Genomic DNA, 19,080 nt, shown 5'->3' on the forward strand with positions numbered 1-19,080 from the left:
CGCCGAGCACCGTGCGAATGGGCAGGAGAGCCAACCTCGGCGGAAGTCGTGACAAACATACTCTGATTCATGGAATCATGGCTCTCTTCACATATACTGTCCACTTCCATATAGCCTGCTGGGTTCTCAGTACATTGCACAGACAGGAATAAAGAACTCTCCGGGAAGAAGAAGGGCATTGGTGTTTCATGATTAACCACTCATGGTGTGATTGTGAAAATGTACATAAACTCAAGTCCTTTTGTTCATCCGACTTTGAATACCTCACAATCAAATGCCGACCGTATTACCTCCCGAGATAACTATCTCCGGTTATAGTCACAGTCGTGTATATTCCCCCTCAAGCCGATACCACAACAGCCCTCGAGGAACTATACTGGACTTTATTCAAACTGGAAACCACATATCTTGAGGCCGCATTTATTGTAGTTGGGGATTTTAACAAAGCAAATTTGAGGAAAACGCGACCGAAGTTCTTCCAACACATTGACTGTAGTACTCACGCTGGGAGAACACTCGACCACTGCTATTCTCTCTTCCCGGGAAGCTTACAAGGCACTCCCCCGCCCTCCCTTTGGCAAATCAGAAAAGGACTATGTTTTGTTTCTCCCTTCCTATAAGCGGAAACAGGAAGTACCCATGCTAAGGTCTATTCAATGCTGGTCTGACTAATCGGAATCCATGCTTCAAGTTGTTTTGATCATGTGGACTAGGATATGTTCTGGGTAGCCTCGGATAATACAATTGATTTACACAATGACACAGTGACTGAGTTCATCAGGATGTGTGTAGAGGATGTTGTTCCCAGTGTGACTATTAAAATTTACCCAATCCAAAAACCATGAATAGATGGCAGCATTCATTCTAAACTGAAAGCAGAAACCATTTAACCATGGTAAGGTTACTGGGAATATGGGTGAATACTAACAGTGTATTCCCTCCGTAATGCAATCAAAGGGGCAAAACATCAGCACAGAAACAACGTGGAGTCGCAATTCAACGGCTCAGATACGAGACATATGTGGCAGGGTCTACAGACAATCACGGATTACAAAGGGTAAACCAGCTATGTCGTGGACACCGATGTCTTGCTCAAAGAAAAGCTAAACACCTTCTTTGAGGTTAACACAGTGGCATCGATGCGGCCTGCTCCCAAGGACTGTGGGCTCTCGTTCTCTGTTGTCGACGTGAGTAAGACATTTAAGCGTGTTAACCTTCTCAAGGCTGCCGGCCCAGATGGCATCCCTAGCCGCGTCCTCAGAGCATGTGCAGACCAGCTGGCTGTAGTGTTTATGGACATATTCAATCTCTCCCTATCCCAGTCGTCTGTCCCCAATTGCTTCAAGATGTCCACCAGTGTTCTTGTTCCCAAAAAAGCAAAGGTAACTGAACTAAATGACTAACTAAATTGCCAGAAGCACTCACTTCTGTCATCATGAAGTGCTTTGAGAGGCTAGGTAAGGACCATATCACTTCTACGTTACCTGACACCCTAGACCCACTTCAATTTGGTTACCGCCCCAATGGATCCACAGATGATGCAATCGCCATTGCACTGCACACTGCCCTATCCCACCTGGACAAGAGGAATACCTATGTAAGAATTATGTTCATTGACTACAGCTCAGCCTTCAACACCATAGTACCCTCCGATATCATCATCAAGCTTGGGGCCCTGGGTCTGAACCCCGCCCTGTGCAACTGGGTCCTGGACTTCCTGATGGGTCACCCCTAGGTGGTGAAGGTATGAAACAACATCTCCACTTCACTGATCATCAACACAGGGGCCTCACAAGGGTGTGTACTCAGCCCCTTCCTGTACTCCTTGTTCATTCATGACTGCGTGGCCACACAACACCTCTAACTCAATCATCAAGTTTGCAGACGACACAACCTACAGGGGTAAAGGCCCTGGAGGAGAGGTGCCAGGAAAATAACTTCTCCCTCAACGTCAACAAAATGAAGGAGCTGATCGTGGAATTCAGGAAAAAGTAGAGGGAGCACACCCCTATCCACATTGACAGACCGGAATGAGGAAGGTGGAAAGCTTCCTCGGCGTACACATCACTGATGATCTTAAATGGTCCACCCACACAGACAGTGTGGTGAAGAAGGCGCAATAGCGCCACTTTAACCTCAGGAGGGTGAGGAAATTTGTCTTGGCCGTTAAGACCCTCACAAACTTTTACAGATGCACAATTTAGAGCATCCTGTCGGTCTGTATCACCGCCTGGTATGGTAACTGCACCTCCCGCAACCGCAGGGCTCTCCAGTCTGCCCAACACATCACTCACTGCCTGCCCTCCAGGTCATCTACAGCACCCGATGTCACTAGGAAGGCCAAAAAGATCCTCAAGGACACCAACCCCACAGCCATCATCCAAAATGTGACATCAGTACAGGTGCATCAAATACATAGACATGGAATCCCTGGTCACTTTAATAACGGAACACTCGTCACTTTAATAATGTTTACATACTGCTTTACTCATTTCACATGTATATACTGTATTCTATTCCACACTGTATTCTAGTTAATGCTACTCCGACATTGCTCGTCCTAATATTTAGATATTTCTTAATTCCATTTTTTTACTTTTAGATATGTGTGTATTGTTGTGAATTGTTAGATATTACTGCACTGTTGAAGCTAGGAACAAGCATTTCGCTACACCCGCAATAGCATCATTGATTGGAGTCCACCTGAATTACTTAAAAATCATACAATGTGATTTTCTGGATTTTTGTTTTAGATTCCGTCTCTCACAGTTGAAGTGTACCTATGATAAAAATTACAGACCTCTACATGCTTTGTAAGTAGGAAAAGCTGCAAAATTGGCAGTGTATCAAATACTTGTTCTCCCCACTGTATATACTGTACTCTATATCATCTACTGCATCTTGCCATCTTTATGTAATACATGCATCACTAGCCACTTTAAACTATGCCACTTTATGTTTATATAGTCTACATTACTCATCTCATTTGTATATACTGTACTCTATACTGCATCTTGCCTATGCCGTTCTGTACCATCACTCATTCATATATCTTTATGTACATATTCTATATCCCTTTACACTTGTGTAAATAAGGTAGTAGTTGTGGAATTGTTAGGTTAGATTACTCGTTGGTTATTTCTGAATTGTTGTAACTAGAAGCACAAGCATTTCGCTACACTCACATTAACATCTGCTAACCATGTGTATGTGACAAATAAAATGTGTTTTGATTTGATTTGATGTGTTATGATTGACTGAAACTGTATCACGTCAAAGTATTACAGGACACCACATGTCAGTAAATATGTAAATAATACATTTTTCCACAGTTTACTGTCGGGCGTGGGCCGTATTTAGATGGATAGATGGACCTGCAAAGCTTGTGTGTCAGAGCCAAGATGACTTGGAGTAGTCCTACTACAGCACCAGGTATTCCTCTTCTGCTCCCATGCTGGAGACCAGGGCTTGATTACAATCTCTTACAATGGTGCCAACATTTTGTAGCTGATCTTTCAATGGGGGAGTGGGTGAATATGTCAAAGACCTGACTGGGCCAAAGCACCGCACAATATGGCTCGTTATATTGTTGTGTGCTGAGGAACATGTGACTTGGTTCCAGAAGAAAGCCACTTTCAATGTCCTTATGTTCAATATCCAATATAGCTATCGCCCACAATATAAGCCTGGGATATCAACCATTCAAAGTTGTCCTTAATGGGAGTGACCATGCTAAATATTCTAAGCAAATGCTTAGCAAAAACATTACCACAACTTTGGAAGTTTGCTTGGGGTCATTGTCCGTTTGGAAGACCCACTTGCAACCAAGCTTTAACTTCCTGACTGATGTCTTGAGATGTTGCTTCAATATATCCACATAATTTTCATACCTCATGATGCCATCTATTTTGTGAAGTGCACCAGTCCCTCCTGCAGTAAAGCACCCCCACAACATGATGCTGCCACCCCGTGCTTCACGGTTGGGATGGTGTTCTTCGGCTTGCAAGCCTCCCCATTTTTCCTCCAAACATAACGATGGTCATTATGGCCAAACAATTCTATTTTTGTTTCATCAGACCAGAGGACATTTCTCCAGAAAGTACGAACTTTCTCCCCATGTGCAGTTGCAAACAGTTGTCTGGAATTTTTATGGCAGTTTTTGAGCAGTGGCTTCTTCCTTGCTGAGCGATCTTTCAGGTTATGTCCATATAGGACTCATTTTACTGTGAATATAGATACTTTTGTACCTGATTCCTCCTGCATCTTCACAAGGTCCTTTTCTGATGTTCTGGGATTGACACCAAAGTATGTTCATCTCTAGGAGACAGAACATGTCTCCTTCCTGAGCGGTATGAAGGCTGCATCGTCCCATGATATTTATACTTGCGTACTATTGTTTCTACAGATGAACGTGGTACCTTCAGGCATTTGGAAATTGCTCCCAAGGATGAACCAGACTTGTGGAGGTCCACAATTGTTTTTCTGATGTCTTGGCTGATTTCTTTTGATTTTCCCATGATGTCCAACAAAGAGGCACTGAGTTTGAAGGTAGGCCTTGAAATAAATACACAGGTACACCTCAAATTGACTCAAAAGATGTCAATTAGCCTATCAGAAGCTTCTAATGCCATGACATCATTTTCTGCAATATTCCAAGCTGTTTAATGGCACAGTCAACATAGTCTATGTTAACTTCTGACCCACTAAAATTGTGATACAGTAAATTATCTGTCTGTAAACAACTGAAATGACTTGTGTCATGCACAAAGTAGATGTCCTAACTGTCTTGCCAAAACTATAGTTTGTTAACAAGAAATGTGTGGATTGGTTGAAAAACTAGTTTTAATGACTCCAACCTAAGTGTATGTAATCTTCCAACTTCAACTGTATACTTTAACACATTTATGTACGGTAGTGCTTATGAAGACATTATGAAGGCTTTATGAAGCCTTTATAAGCTGAACGTCGTTTAAAGCGGGTCCCACTTATTGAAATTGCATTTATTTTTGTAATACTTTTTTGATATTGAATACTGACCTATTGGGTAGGGCTTGCAAGTTAACTATTTCACTATGACAAATAAATCTTGAAACTTAAAAACCCTTCTCCCCAAACTCCACTGCCCTCCACAAAACCCCAGCGCCCTTCTACCAGCAGTGGCTGTTTAAAACAGCATTTATTTTCAATCTGTGCTGTTTCCTGCTCTCCTTCCTGGCCTGGGGGCCTGCGAGGGCTGGCGTACTGCACTGGATTGTATAATTAAGCCTGAGTGTTTTACTTGAGGTTGAATGATGGGAAATAACATATGCAGTTTGGCTATGGGCGTTTGGCTTCACCCATTTATTTCCATCAGTCTTCATCAGTCTGAGGATGTCTTGGCTAAACAATTGTAATAGCAGCCTGAAAATGTCTTTGGAGTTGCATTCGCCCATCCACCTATCCATGTATATGGGTGTCAAGTAAAGAGGGATACCTTCAAACAAGGGTTAGGGGTTTAATGTAGCTGGCCTTCTCACATCTGAAAAGGGCTGAGTCGTCAACCATGTCCAATTCATGCTTTGATAGACTTTACAGCACAAGGGTTCCAATTGTGCTATTTCTTCTAAAGCACTTTGTGTAAGATTCAGATATTCTAGTGAACAGGCATGAGCTGCCATGAAATAGGATTAGTATTAGAGACAATTTCCCCGACAAAGCCTTGTAAGACGAAGGAGAATCTATACTGTAGAGAGCCAGCCATCTTGTGTGCTTTGTTCCAGGCTCTTGTGTTGTGAAGGCAGTGCTCTGAAAATGTGACTTCTGACCCTTGTTACTGTAAATGGGAAGAAAAAAAAACATCCTCATAGGATTCAGTGGTAATACAAACAAACCAGTTTCTAACAGGATGGAATTGGAAGCCAAAGGTAGTTCTTCTTTGGTTGAGTTAGACAGGTCTGAGCTAATACTGTGCTGTGCCTGATTCATTACCAGTTGTCTGGCCACTCATTTGTCAGCTACTCCAAATGAGATATTTTTTTTCACACGTCGTCTTGTCTTCTCTGGTTAACTTTTCTATCTGTCGACCCGTTAATAAGCCAATTGCAGGGATCAATTAAGAGGTGTTGGTGAATGATCCCAATGTTAAATGGAAGATTACAACCTGATTAGTGACTAAGTGATTGCCCTAATGAGGTGCTACAATTGCTCCGATTGCGGTAGCCAGGCTGGCAGATAGGTTGCAGTAGTGGCTTCAATTTCCCTCGTTCATTGTTAAATGTTCTGTGTTAAGGTGTAGTAGTCTGAGTCATACGCTGCAGCATCGTGGCAGTTTCCTTTTTCAGTAAATGGTATTCATGGCCTCTGCCTTTTGTGGGGTATTGCAGTGGAGAACATTGGTACCATTTATTACCCCGAGTTAAAATGCTACCACTGCCTCAGCTATACATGCTCGCATTAAATACTTGCTGATTATCCACTATGCTGTGGTCTTTATCTCAGAGATATAGTGAGACTGCCTCATGTGTTGTGGACATGGTTTAGATCCTGTCTCTTTTTTATTTGACCTTCTAGTTTTAGACACAAGGTCATTGTCTATGACAGTACAGCCACAGGCAGATGAGAAAGGCAGGGTGAATGCAGAGACCAATGCTTTGACAATGTTCCTACCAGCCCTGTATTAATAGCCAGCATGCCAAGAAGAGATCTCTCAAAGTCCCAGTCCCAGGTGTTGCAGTGGCCTGCAGACTGCTGCATCTGGCAGAGAATTCGCATTTCTGCTCCAGTGTCAGCAGTGAGCTAATCGGGATGTGGAGCCAGAGTCCCCCTCCCTCTCCTGAAACCTCCCTAACCTCCACTAACACATCTCACTGTAGCAATACTGATGATGACTCTGTTCTTAATGAGCTGGAAAATATAACCATTCTGTGTAAATATATATTCAGACAAGCAGTTTGTATGTCTGATGTCTGTACAGCACACACGTGTATACACTTGACATACTGTCAAAGACGTTCAGTCTGGATTAATACGCTCTCTCTCTCTCTCTCTCATTCTTGCTCTTGCTCTCTCACATTCTCTCTCTCTCTCTCTCTCTCTCTCTCTCTCTCTCACACCCATCCAGCCACACATCCACGCACACACACACTTTTCATGTGACAGACAATTTATTTGTAGGAAAACTGTAATTTCAACATTTTAAGATACTCATCCCTCTCTCTGGAGTTTAAAGTGGAGCCAGCGGGATGCAAAGCAACATTGGCTGACCATTAAATGGCATGTGTTATGGGGCGGCAGGGTAGCCTAGTGGTTAGAGGAACTCTAGTCACTTTAATAATGTTTACATACTGCTTTACTCATTTCATATGTATATACTGTATTCTATTCCACACTGTATTCTAGTTAATGCTACTCCGACATTGCTCATCCTAATATTTAGATATGTCTTAATTCCATTGGTTTATTTTTAGATATGTGTGTATTGTTGTGAATTGTTAGATATTACTGCACTGTTGAAGCTAGGAACACAAGCATTTCGCTACGCCCACAATAGCATCTGCTAAATATGCATGTGACCAATACAATTTGATTTGAGTTGATTTGATGGAATTTACTAATAAAATGCCACTGGATTGGTGCATTTGGAAAGTATTCAAACCCCTTCACTCTTTCCATATTTTGTTACGTTACAACCTTAATCGAAAATGTATTAAATAAATGTTTTCCCTCATCAATCTACACAAATACCCCATAATGACCAAGTGAAAACAAGTTTTTAGAAATGTTTGCATAAATGTTTTTAAGTAACTTATTTACATAAGTATTCAGAACCTTTGGTATGAAACTCGAAATTGAGCTCAGGTGCATCCTGTTTCCATTGATCATCCTTGAGATGGTTCTATATATTGATTGGAGTCCACCTGTGGTAAATTCAATTGATAGGACATGATTTGTGGTGGCAGGGTAGCCTAATTGTTGGACTAATAACCAAAAGGTTGCAAGTTCAAATCCCTGAGCACACAAGGTACACATCTGTTGTTCTGCCCCTGAACAGGCAGTTAACCCACTGTTCCTAGGCCGTCATTGAAAATAAGAATTTGTTTTTAACTGACTTGCCTAGTTAAATAAAGGTTAAACAAAAATGTGTGGCAGAGATGGATGAGCTGTGCTTTCTGAGCCCAACATCAGAAGCAGATGAAAACAAGGAGACAGGAGGGACTGCTCCCACCTGTCTCCTTGTCATCAACATCCTCTGTTCAGACTTCAATACACTAGGCTAATTAACAGGATGCTCTCTCATCACCACTAGGCTACCTAACTCGATGCTCTCCCATCACCACTGGAGTACCTAACAGGATGCTCTTCCATCACCACTAGGATACATAACAGGATGCCACTCTCATCACCACTAGACACGGCCAGACGGATTACCAGGATGCTGACCAGCTGGCAAGTGTCTTCACTAACATTTTAAACCTCTCCCTGTCCCAGTCTGTTAAAGCTACATGTTTCAAGCAGACCACCAAAGTCTCTGTGTTCAAGAAGCCAAGGCAACCTGTCTAAATGACAATCACCCCATCACCATCACTCACATCTGAAGCCAAGTGCTTTGAAAGGCTGGTCATGGCTCACATCAACACCATCATCCCAAACACCCTGGACCCACTCCAATTCACATACCGCCCCAACAGGTCCACAGATGACACAATCTCTAATTCATTCCACACTGCCCTTTTCCACCTGGACAAAAGGAACACCAACTGTGTGTGAGAATGCTGTTCATTGATGACAGCTCAGCCATTCAAACACCATATTGCACTCCAAGCTCATCACTAAATTAAGGACCATGGGATTGAACACCTGCCTCTGCAACTGGATCCTGGACTTCCAGACTGGATGCCCCCAGGTGTAAGGGTAGGTAACAACATATCTGCCACAACACGGGGGCCCCTCAGGGGTGTGTGCTTACTCCCCTTCTGTACTCCCTGTTCATACACGAATGAGTGGCCGTGCACGACTCTAACACCATTATTAAGTTTCCTGACAACACAACAGTGGTAGGCCTGATCACCGACAACGATGAGACAGCCTACAGTGAGGAGGTCAGAGACCTGGCAGTGTGGTGACATAACTACAACCTCTCCCTCAACATCAGCAAGACAAAGGAGCTGATCGTGGACTACAAGAAACGGAGGGCCGAGCACACCCCCATTCACATCGACGGGGCTGGCATGGAATGGGTCAAGAGCTTCAAGTTACTCAATGTCCACATCACTAAGGATCATTCATGGTCTAAACACACCAACACAGTCGTGAAAATGGCACGACAATGCCTCTACCTCCTCAGGAGGCTGAAAAGATTTGGCATGGGCCCTCAGATCCTAAAAACATTTTACAGTTACACCATTGAGAACATCTTGACCGGCTGCATATCCGCATGGTATGGCAAGTGCTTGGCATCCGACCGCAAGGCACTACAGAGGGTAATGCATACGGCCCAGTACATCACTGGGGCCGAGCTCCGTGCCATCCAGGACCTCTATACCAGGCGGTGTCAAAGGACTCCAGCCACCCAAGCCATAGATTGTTCTCTCTGCTACCTCATGGCAAACAGTACCAATTCACCAAGTCTGGAACCAACAGGACCTTGAACAGCTTCTACCCTCAAGCTATAAGACTGCTAAATAGTTTGTTAAATAGTCCGGGTAGCTATTTGGTTAACTATCTGCATTGACCCTTTTACCTCAACAACACTCAGTACTGGTACCCTGTGTATAAAGCAAAGACAGCAAAGTTATCGTTACTCATTGTGTATTTATTATTACTTTCATTATTATGTGTTTTACTTTTCTATTATTTCTCTATTTTTGTTCTCTCTGCATTGTTGTTAAGGGCCTGTAAGCATTTCACTGTTAGTCCACACCTGTTGTTAACAAAGCATTTGATGAATAAAAATCGACTGGATTTGATAACAGGATGCTCTCATATTGATCCTCACTTCACACACTCGTAAACTGTTTGTATTTGTGTCTTGTGTGTAAGAGAAAGAGTCAAAGTTGATATAGTAAAGGGGTCTGTGTTCTCAATCTTTGCAATATGTGTTGTCCAAGACCAATGGAATGACAAGGAAAGAAATGCACCTGGCACCCTGATTGTCGTAATTAGCCATTTTCATGGGATGTTGTGAATTTCCGAGGAAAGCAAAAGAACCTCTATGATTGCAACCGCTCTGACAACGGGCTTGCAGATGTTGGCTGGTGCCTCTCATTACACCCAGCATGTTAATAAGGTCATGCCAAGGTGTGGGGTCTGAGAGCTGCTGGAGTCTGTCAAGCATGAACGCAGCAGCATTTTTACTAAATGAACCCAGCAGAGTGAAGTAACAGAACAATCCATCGGGTATGGAGATTCAAAAGGTGGAGATGGTTAAGGGGACAAGATGAGAACAGACACACAAGATGAGAACAGAAACACAAGGCTTACAAATGCACTGAACCTGCACCACTGTTTGTCCCTGTGTTCTCAGGTTTCCTCTAGAAATTAATCTCCAACAACAGCTGTGTCTTAATGCAGAGTATATAGTTCTGATCGTTGAATTTGGTCACGTCGTCACCGGGAATGCAATTAACATCCCTTAAAGGACAAATGAATGCATGCAAAGAAGTGTACACATACCAATACAATCAGTTAAACATAACTGTAATGAAGCTAACTATGATGGTTCAAATGAGAAGTAGAGATATCATATTGAAAGCTTTCATGCCCATACAACCATGTGATTGTGAGTGCACCATAGCTCCATCAACAGTATGTATTCACAGGTTGTCATATAAAATGTCTATGACAACATTGCTATTTTATTTGGGAGGAAGAATATAGTTCTGTGCCAACAGTGAATTACAGTATATGCCTATAATTTAAAGCATTGTGAGAGTATTGATTTTAATGCTTCTTAGTGATATTGACTTGGTTGTAAATAATCTATGAATCCATATCAACTTTATTGCAGCCTCTGACATGATAATTCTTAATGGATTGGAATCATCACATATCTATCTCAATCCTCAGTGACGGTCAATACTGTGATGCTAGATTGCTAATTGGTTAACGATTGTCATTGGTTCACGTGCATGTTGTCCATATGAGGACATCCCTAATTCTCTGTCAACATTTAGTCAGATCTCCTATCATCCATCAAACATAATAGGTTTGATCAGGTTTAAAATGGACTGGTTTAATAACTGACCAAAAGTCAATACATCTAGACTGCTCTCTGATGATCTTGCATTTTCAAAGATGGAAGTATATTAAAACATGATGAGTCATTCCATGAGGGTCAGTTGAAACCTGATGTCAGTAGAGGTTCCGTGTCAGGAAAACCTTTCAACTAAACATCTGTCAGGTTGCATTCTCATTTTGGTGCTGTTGATGCTTTCTATCTTTGGGTACAAGCTATTTTGCACGCCAAGCATGACCAGAGTATCATTTAGTGTCTTGGTCAATGCCCCAGGGCAGACTGGGTGCAAGCTGTCTACTCCGTGCATCATTTCAGTGTGTACTCTCTCAGTAAACTTCTGCAATGTCACACACTGGGTCTGTTATGGTGGGTGGGGAGAATGACAACAGTGCATGGGTGCGTGAAAAAAACTGTTAGCAAGCAAAGTTTCTGGCACTTTGCACAAGCTCACTCTATATGAATTACAGTGCTGGAATATTGTTGAAAAATGCAATAAGCCACAACCATTTGAATATAAATGTAATGTGAACATGTTCTAGGATACACAGCCAATAGACAAGAGTCTGAGTTTATTAACATGTACCGTGGCCAATCAAGCCATAAACTGACCTGATAGCAAGTTATCACCAAAGGATGAATGTCCTAATATGGACACAGTACAAATTGCACATAACGGTAAGCTATTTAAAGCACCTTCCTCTGTTTTGTAGGCAAAATGTCTGGTTTATCATAAACATGCTGTGTTTATTATGATTTGTTCAGCGGCGGCCAGCCCATTAGGGCGTTAGGGGCAGCGCAAAAAAATTTATTTCAATGTTTTATATAAAATAAAAATATATATGCAGTGCATTTGGAAAGTATTCAGACATCTTGACTTTTTCCACATGTTGTTACGTTACAGCCTTATTCTAAATTGTATTAAACAAATATTCATCAAATTACACACAATACCCCATAATGACAAAGTAAAAACAGGTTTTGGGATTTTTTGGGCAAAAAATGCTAGTGAAGGGTAAAGTCTCAAACTTAGTCCACTCTGTTCATGATAGATTATAGTTTTCGGAACAGAAAACTGTATTGAGATCAAAGCTTTTATCAATGAGAAAATGTGCAGAATGTCAGCCAAAATCCATCTCGTTCCATCTTCTCCCACTACCGGCCAATAAGCTTCCTATCACTACCATAGTGAGCGGAAACGCCAAGCGGATGCTTCACTTTTACACATCAATTGAAATACCTGTCTCATTGTTCTATCCGTGGTTCTACTGTAGGTGACAGGGAAACATGTGTGGACTAAAACTGCATAAGAAAGTGTGTATCACAAAGCATGATCAAATTAATTAGCCAGCTACAGCAATTTTTTGAAACATTGAGAAATAGTTTGGTAGATCTTTTGGGGGTCAAATTCATAAGGTATAGACCTTTGATGAGCAGGTAGTTAGCTGTAGCTAGCTTGCTAGCTAGTTAGCTCTCATTCCAATTTATTTTCAAAACGAATATCTGACTAACTCAGAAATATGAAGTTATTTTAGAATGAAAGTTACATGGCTAGCGCATCAGCCTTTGTGACATAATGTAATCTAGCAATCCCTAATTAGATCATGTGTTTTCACTTATTGCATCTGCATGCTTGTTGCGTTTTTCCTGGTGCACTGGTTTGTTTGTGATGTGAGCTAGCCGCTCAATGCTTTACAGTACAGGCAACAGTGAAATAGTTGTGCTTATGCTGTTGTTCAAATGCATAGATTGCTTTATATTTCTTCTCAAATAAACTACCAGTAGTTTCAAAACTTGGCATCATGTTTCTGCGATGCTGCTTTATTGCCAACTCCAATCACCTCGCGCCCTGGGTATTCAGCCAATCAGCTGCTGCCACTGATTTGATTTGATTCATTCATATTTTTGAATTGTCACTGTATTTCATATTGTTTCCTTTCTTTTTACATGTAAAGTGGAGGTCTAGTGCATAGTCCACTGGCATCCCTTGGCAGTTCTCATTTGTTTTTTTGTGGTTTTAGATGACGGATTCTTCTACTATTCAGTTTATTTGAATTCTTCCAGTTGAAGAGCCCCAAGGCTTCTGCTACTGTAGGTTCTCTACATGGTTATCTATTGGCAATTTACAGGTGTTGAAAATGTTCAATATACCTTACTTTTTTTCTCTCACTATAACTAACACTGTAGTGGGTATTGATCAAGCTGAATAGCAGGGGTGGAGAAAGTACCCAATTGTCATACTTGAGTAAAAATAAAGATAGAAAATTACTAAAAGTGAAAGTCACCCAGGAAAATACTACTTAAGTCTAAAAGTATTTGGTTTTAAATATACTTAAGTATCAAAAGTAAATGTAATAGCAAAAATATACTTAAATAATTAAGTATTGAAAGTAAAAGTGTAAATCATTTAAAATTCCCTGTGTTAAGCAAATCAGACGGCACCATTTTCTTGTTTTTTAATTATGGATAGCCAAGGGCACACTCCAACACTCAGACATCATTTACAAATGAAGCATTTGTGTTTAGTGTGTCTGCCAGATCAGAGACAATAGGGAAGACCAGGGATGTTCTCTTGATAAGTGCATGAATTTGACAATTTTCTTGTCCTGCTAAGCATTCAAAATGTAATGAGTACTTTTGGGTGTCAGGGAAAATGTATGGAGTAAAAAGTATATTATTTTCTTTAGGGATGCAGTGAAGTAAAAGTAAAAGTTGTCAAAAATAGAAATAGTAAAGTACATATACCCCAAAAAACTACTTAAGTAGTACTTTAAAGTATTTGTGCTGAAGTACTTTACACCACTGCTCAATAGTCACCTTAAAATGTGCATCTGGAGTCTGAGAGTGTGGTTCAAGTCAGCCCTGTAGAAATGTGTAGGGAGGGTTACCTCCCAGGGTTTGGGTTCCAAAATGATGAACCCACAAGGTTCTCAAGGTCAGACCTCATAATATTACATTGGATTACCAGTAACTGCTCATAATATTACATTGGATTACCAGTAACTGATCATAATATTACATTGGATTACCAGTAGCTGATCATAATATTACATTGGATTACCAGTAGCTGATCATAATATTACATTGGATTACCAGTAGCTGATTATAGTATTATTCCCAGACAAGGAGGATGAATTAGCTTCCATTTTTAATTGGGTTTATGTTTGATTGAGGTTCAGACCTCTAAATGTATTTGTCAATTAGAAATATCATTGATATCTAGAATTGAAGAGTGTTTGTTAGTAAGTAGACTATGCTGTTAACTCGTACAACAGCATATTGAATAGAAATTCACATTTTTATGGATGCCCATGTTTAATGCTCAGGCCATGCCTGTCCCTTTGTGCTAGTTAATTAAGATTTGCTAATGAATTGTGACAGTCACCCAGAGGTGTGTTTACACTGTAGCTAGCGTGAGGCGAATCAGTATTAGTACATATTCTTGGGGATTCATATAAGGAGAGCATGCTATGGAACATGACACTGGGTGCTTCACAATAGTCAGCCTTGCAATCAAAGCCAATGGTGTGATTCAACACAGCATTCACAGTACTTCCACCTAAAAAGAGATACCATACCATACCATAAAGATCCTCTCAGACTATTCAGACAGTTGTTATCAATGATCAGTGTCTGGGCAGCAAAGGATCTGGGTTACAAAGGGTTTGGGATACATGTTTATATTGAGTGAAGTTGTTATCAGAACATTCTTTAGAGCTGTACGTACACAAGCACAAGGACAGAACAACCTTGAGCACCAGGGCCTCCTCATAGCGACTGTTCAACAAAATAAGGGCTGTGTGTTACATCGGTACACTGGTTAAATAGAGAAAAAACATGAGCATTTCATAACAAACTCCCTTTCCCTGTTGAATGTCTTACTATAACCATATGTGCTACACTACAAGTCCAAAAGTATGTGGACATCCCTTCAAATTAGAACATTTGGCTATTTCAGCCACACCCGTTGCTAACAGGTGTATAAGATCGAGCACACCGCCATGCAATCTCCATAGACAAACATTGGCAGTAGAATGGCCCGCACTGAAGAGCTCAGTGACTTTCAACGTGGCACTCTCATAGGATACCCCCTTTCCAACAAGTCAGTTCATAAAATGTATGCCCTGCAAGAGCTGCTCCGGTCAACTATAAGTGCTGTTATTGTGAAGTGGAAACGTCTAGGAGCAACAACGGCTCAGCCGCGAAGTGTATTGGATGGAGACGTGTGGTTGTTGTGTATTGGTTGGAGACGTGTGGTTGTTGTGTATTGGATGGAGACATGTGGTTGTGGTGTGTTAGATGGAGACGTGTGGTTGTCGTGTGTTGGATGGAGACGTGTGGTTGTTGTATATTTCTTCGTGTTGGTGGTTCTTGAATGCTTGATGATGATGGGATATGAGAGCGAGTGGCCTAAGCTCCCAACTGGGTCTGGCTTTTCACCGTGGATGTTTGATTGACGAGCCGGCCACTTGACCGCAGGTGGGGACCTAGCTGACTAATGTATGGTCTCCAGAAAGCTCAAATATATATTCATTGAAATGTCATGAGTAGGAAAACATATTGCCCTCCACATCCCCACCAGGAATATCTTCTCTTAAACTTGCAGTCAGCAAAAGTTTGTAATCACAGTTCAACACTATCAGAGGGAATAGGGTACGAGTGAGAGGCGTAATGTGAAGTGGCAAGTCAGTAAACGGCTTTCTGGGAACGTTCGCCAACCTGGGAGGGTCCCGCTGCCATATGTCAAATTTACAGCTTGGGACTTTGGTGGCATATTTGAAACGAGACGTTGGCTCACTGCGCTACAGCTAAATGACATCCCACAGGGTCCTGATGTGATCAATGGAGGAGCATAGGATGAGTGGGTGGGTATTCAGCCAGATTCCTGTAGGTACACCTCATTGCTTGACCCATATTAACACAGAAAGCCAACTCAAATGACTAGTTAATATCACAATTTAAGGCATCCTGTAAATGTATAATGAACAACCTCATTGGATTACCAGTAGCTGATCATAATATTACTTTGGATTACCAGTAACTGATCATAATATTACTTTGGATTACCAGTAACTGATCATAATATTACTTTGGATTACCAGTAACTGCTCACAATATTACATTGGATTACTAGTAGTTGATCATTGTATTATTCCCAGACAAGGATGATGAAGTTAGCCTCCCTTTTTAATTGGGTTTGTGTTTGATTGAGGACTAATTGACTATTGAATGGCCTCGATCACCACATATAACCCAACATAAACAACAGATTACTCTAAAACCTGATGTGAAAATGTGATCAGGGTGCTATTTTGACAGTATAGTGGCTCTGCATTAGGCCTATGTGAAAGCTGTCTGCAGCTAACGGCATCAGCACCTGTGCCTCTGCACTCATTCTAAATGGTTTGTCATCAATGCCCTCCGTCCTTTTGTCACAGAGATGAGGTGAAAATGGCTCACTGACGGAGACCATTTCAGACACATTTCCCTAATCGGTCCCTCTCTTGTCTTTTTGGGAAAACGTGGAAAGAGGACAAGGAAATGTTTGGAAAGTTGAATTCGATATACCCAACAAAAACAAATGAGTTCGGAAAGTACAATCATCAACTCCAAATCCACATACCTGCCTAACATTTCACTTAGTCTGATTACACCTCTTAAATTGAGGCGGGGCGGCAGGGTAGCCTAGTGGTTAGAGTGTTGGACTAGCAACCGGAAGGTTGCAAGCTCAAACCCCCGAGCTGACAAGGTACAAATCTGTCATTCTGCCCCTGAACAGGCAGTTAACCCACTGTTCCTAGGCCGTCATTGAAAATAAGAATTTGTTCTTAACTGACTTGCCTGGTAAAATAAAATAAAAATAGACAAACTTCTATATTCTTAGCTAAAATGAATAGGGAGGATATTCATTCACACATACACTGAGTGTGACAAACATTAGGAAGACCTGCCCACATTTGTTTGAAGATGGCTGGATGTCCTTTGGGTGGTGGGCCATTCTTGATACACAGAGGAACCTTTTGAGCGTGAAAAACCCAGCAGCGTCACAGTTCTTGACACAAACCGGTGCGCCTGGCACCGACTACCATACCCTGTTCAAAGGCACTTAAATCTTTGTCTTGCCCATTGACCCTCTGAATGGCACACATACACAATCCATGTCTCAATTGACTCATGGCTTAAAAATCCTTCTTTAACCTGTCTCTTCCCCTTCATCTAGACTGATTGAAGTGGATTTAACAAGTGACAATAAGGGATCATAGCTTTCACCTGGATCCGGTGTTCTTAATGTTTTGTCCACTCAGTGGTTGTAGAGTATTTTGGGTCTTTACATTGGTTGTTATTCTCTGCATCTGACACATTTGACCTATATAAAATATAGATCCCATAATACACCACACAATAGCAGAAAGTAGAAGATATTTTCATTTTCCATGTTCACAGTTCAAATGCTTTGTGGGTGAGTTTGGTGAATTTTGATTATATAATGCATGGAACTTCACTTTAAAACTTTACATCTAGAATTAGGAATTAGAAGACTTTAATAGGATGTCTCTATGGTGTGTCCTCTCATAAGATGGTTCCCTAGGCTGGCCTGTGTTGTGTTACCACACTAAATGTCATCAGGGATAATTCAGAAGAAGTAAATGGCCATGTGGTCACCGTTCATATCCCAGGGGCTAGACTGTGTAATCACTAGTGCTGCTTGGTAGCACAGATACAAAACGTTGTTCTATCTAGCGAGATACAATTACAGCTAGGGGATAGGTCAGGGACGAGTATGCCATCAGACTACAGCATAGCTATAAACACATATACTAGATTAACTTGATTTCTGCCATTTTTGAATTATTTGCCATGGGAATAAACAGTCAAGATTAATCTCTTCCAATGTGCTCGGTGGACTTTGGAAAAAAACCTTGGAATTTTGCTAAAATCATATAAATGATGTCCAACATGTAAATTAAGGAATCAGATTTTTGGGGGTTAAAATGTTTTTAAAAGTTTAATGGTCTACACCTGTCATATTCGGTGCATGTGACAAATAAAATTAGATTTGCTTACGATAAAGATTTTTAGTCTTAAATAAATCATGTTCAAGTAAGTGTTTTATGTTCTCCCCTCAATCTTCTACCCAAATACATAACAGCTCATTATAAATCAGTGTTATGCAGACTGTGGCAGTAGGGCTGGGCGGTAGACCGTATTTTACTATATACCGGTATTTATGCACGGACCGGTTTGGGTTTTTACTTTACCTTCTATAACGGTATTTGAATGTTTGGTTTGTTAAATGTGATATGCTGTGTGTAACGTCCATTTGTATAGTTTACTCCGCTACTTAAATCATCCCTCTCCGCTCTCTCTCTCCATGTCGCTTTCCACACAGACCTAGTCCCACCCTATGTCACTCAAGGAGCGCATTTGTCGTTGTTTGACCACGAGACACTTTCGTTCAGTCTGCATGGTCAATGCAGCACATGCACCAATGTTGATGACAGCAATTCTATTTCCAATTTTATCTTAATATAAATCCACAGGCGTTCTATAATTATGATATTAGTTTGTGTTTCTTACATCTGCAAACAGCTAGTTTGTGTTTTCTTAGCAAGTCAAGCTAAATCATGTTAGCCACTAATGCTTATCGCTAGCTAATAAAAGTACTGAGTTAGAGCAAATGTAGCTAGCTATTACAGCCTGATAGCAGTGCTGGTGGAGGCCTAAATCAACATGTTGTTTGTGCAACAATATCTTCTAAATCAAAGAGGAATAGGAATATGTTGGCTATGTGAATAAACATATAATGTAGCCAAAGATGATAGGGTCCCCTAAAAACACAGACCATCACTTTGGTTCCTACCCTGTCACAA

This window comes from Oncorhynchus masou, chromosome 9 (assembly GCF_036934945.1).
Source record: "Oncorhynchus masou masou isolate Uvic2021 chromosome 9, UVic_Omas_1.1, whole genome shotgun sequence".
NCBI classification, from domain to species: domain Eukaryota; kingdom Metazoa; phylum Chordata; class Actinopteri; order Salmoniformes; family Salmonidae; genus Oncorhynchus; species Oncorhynchus masou.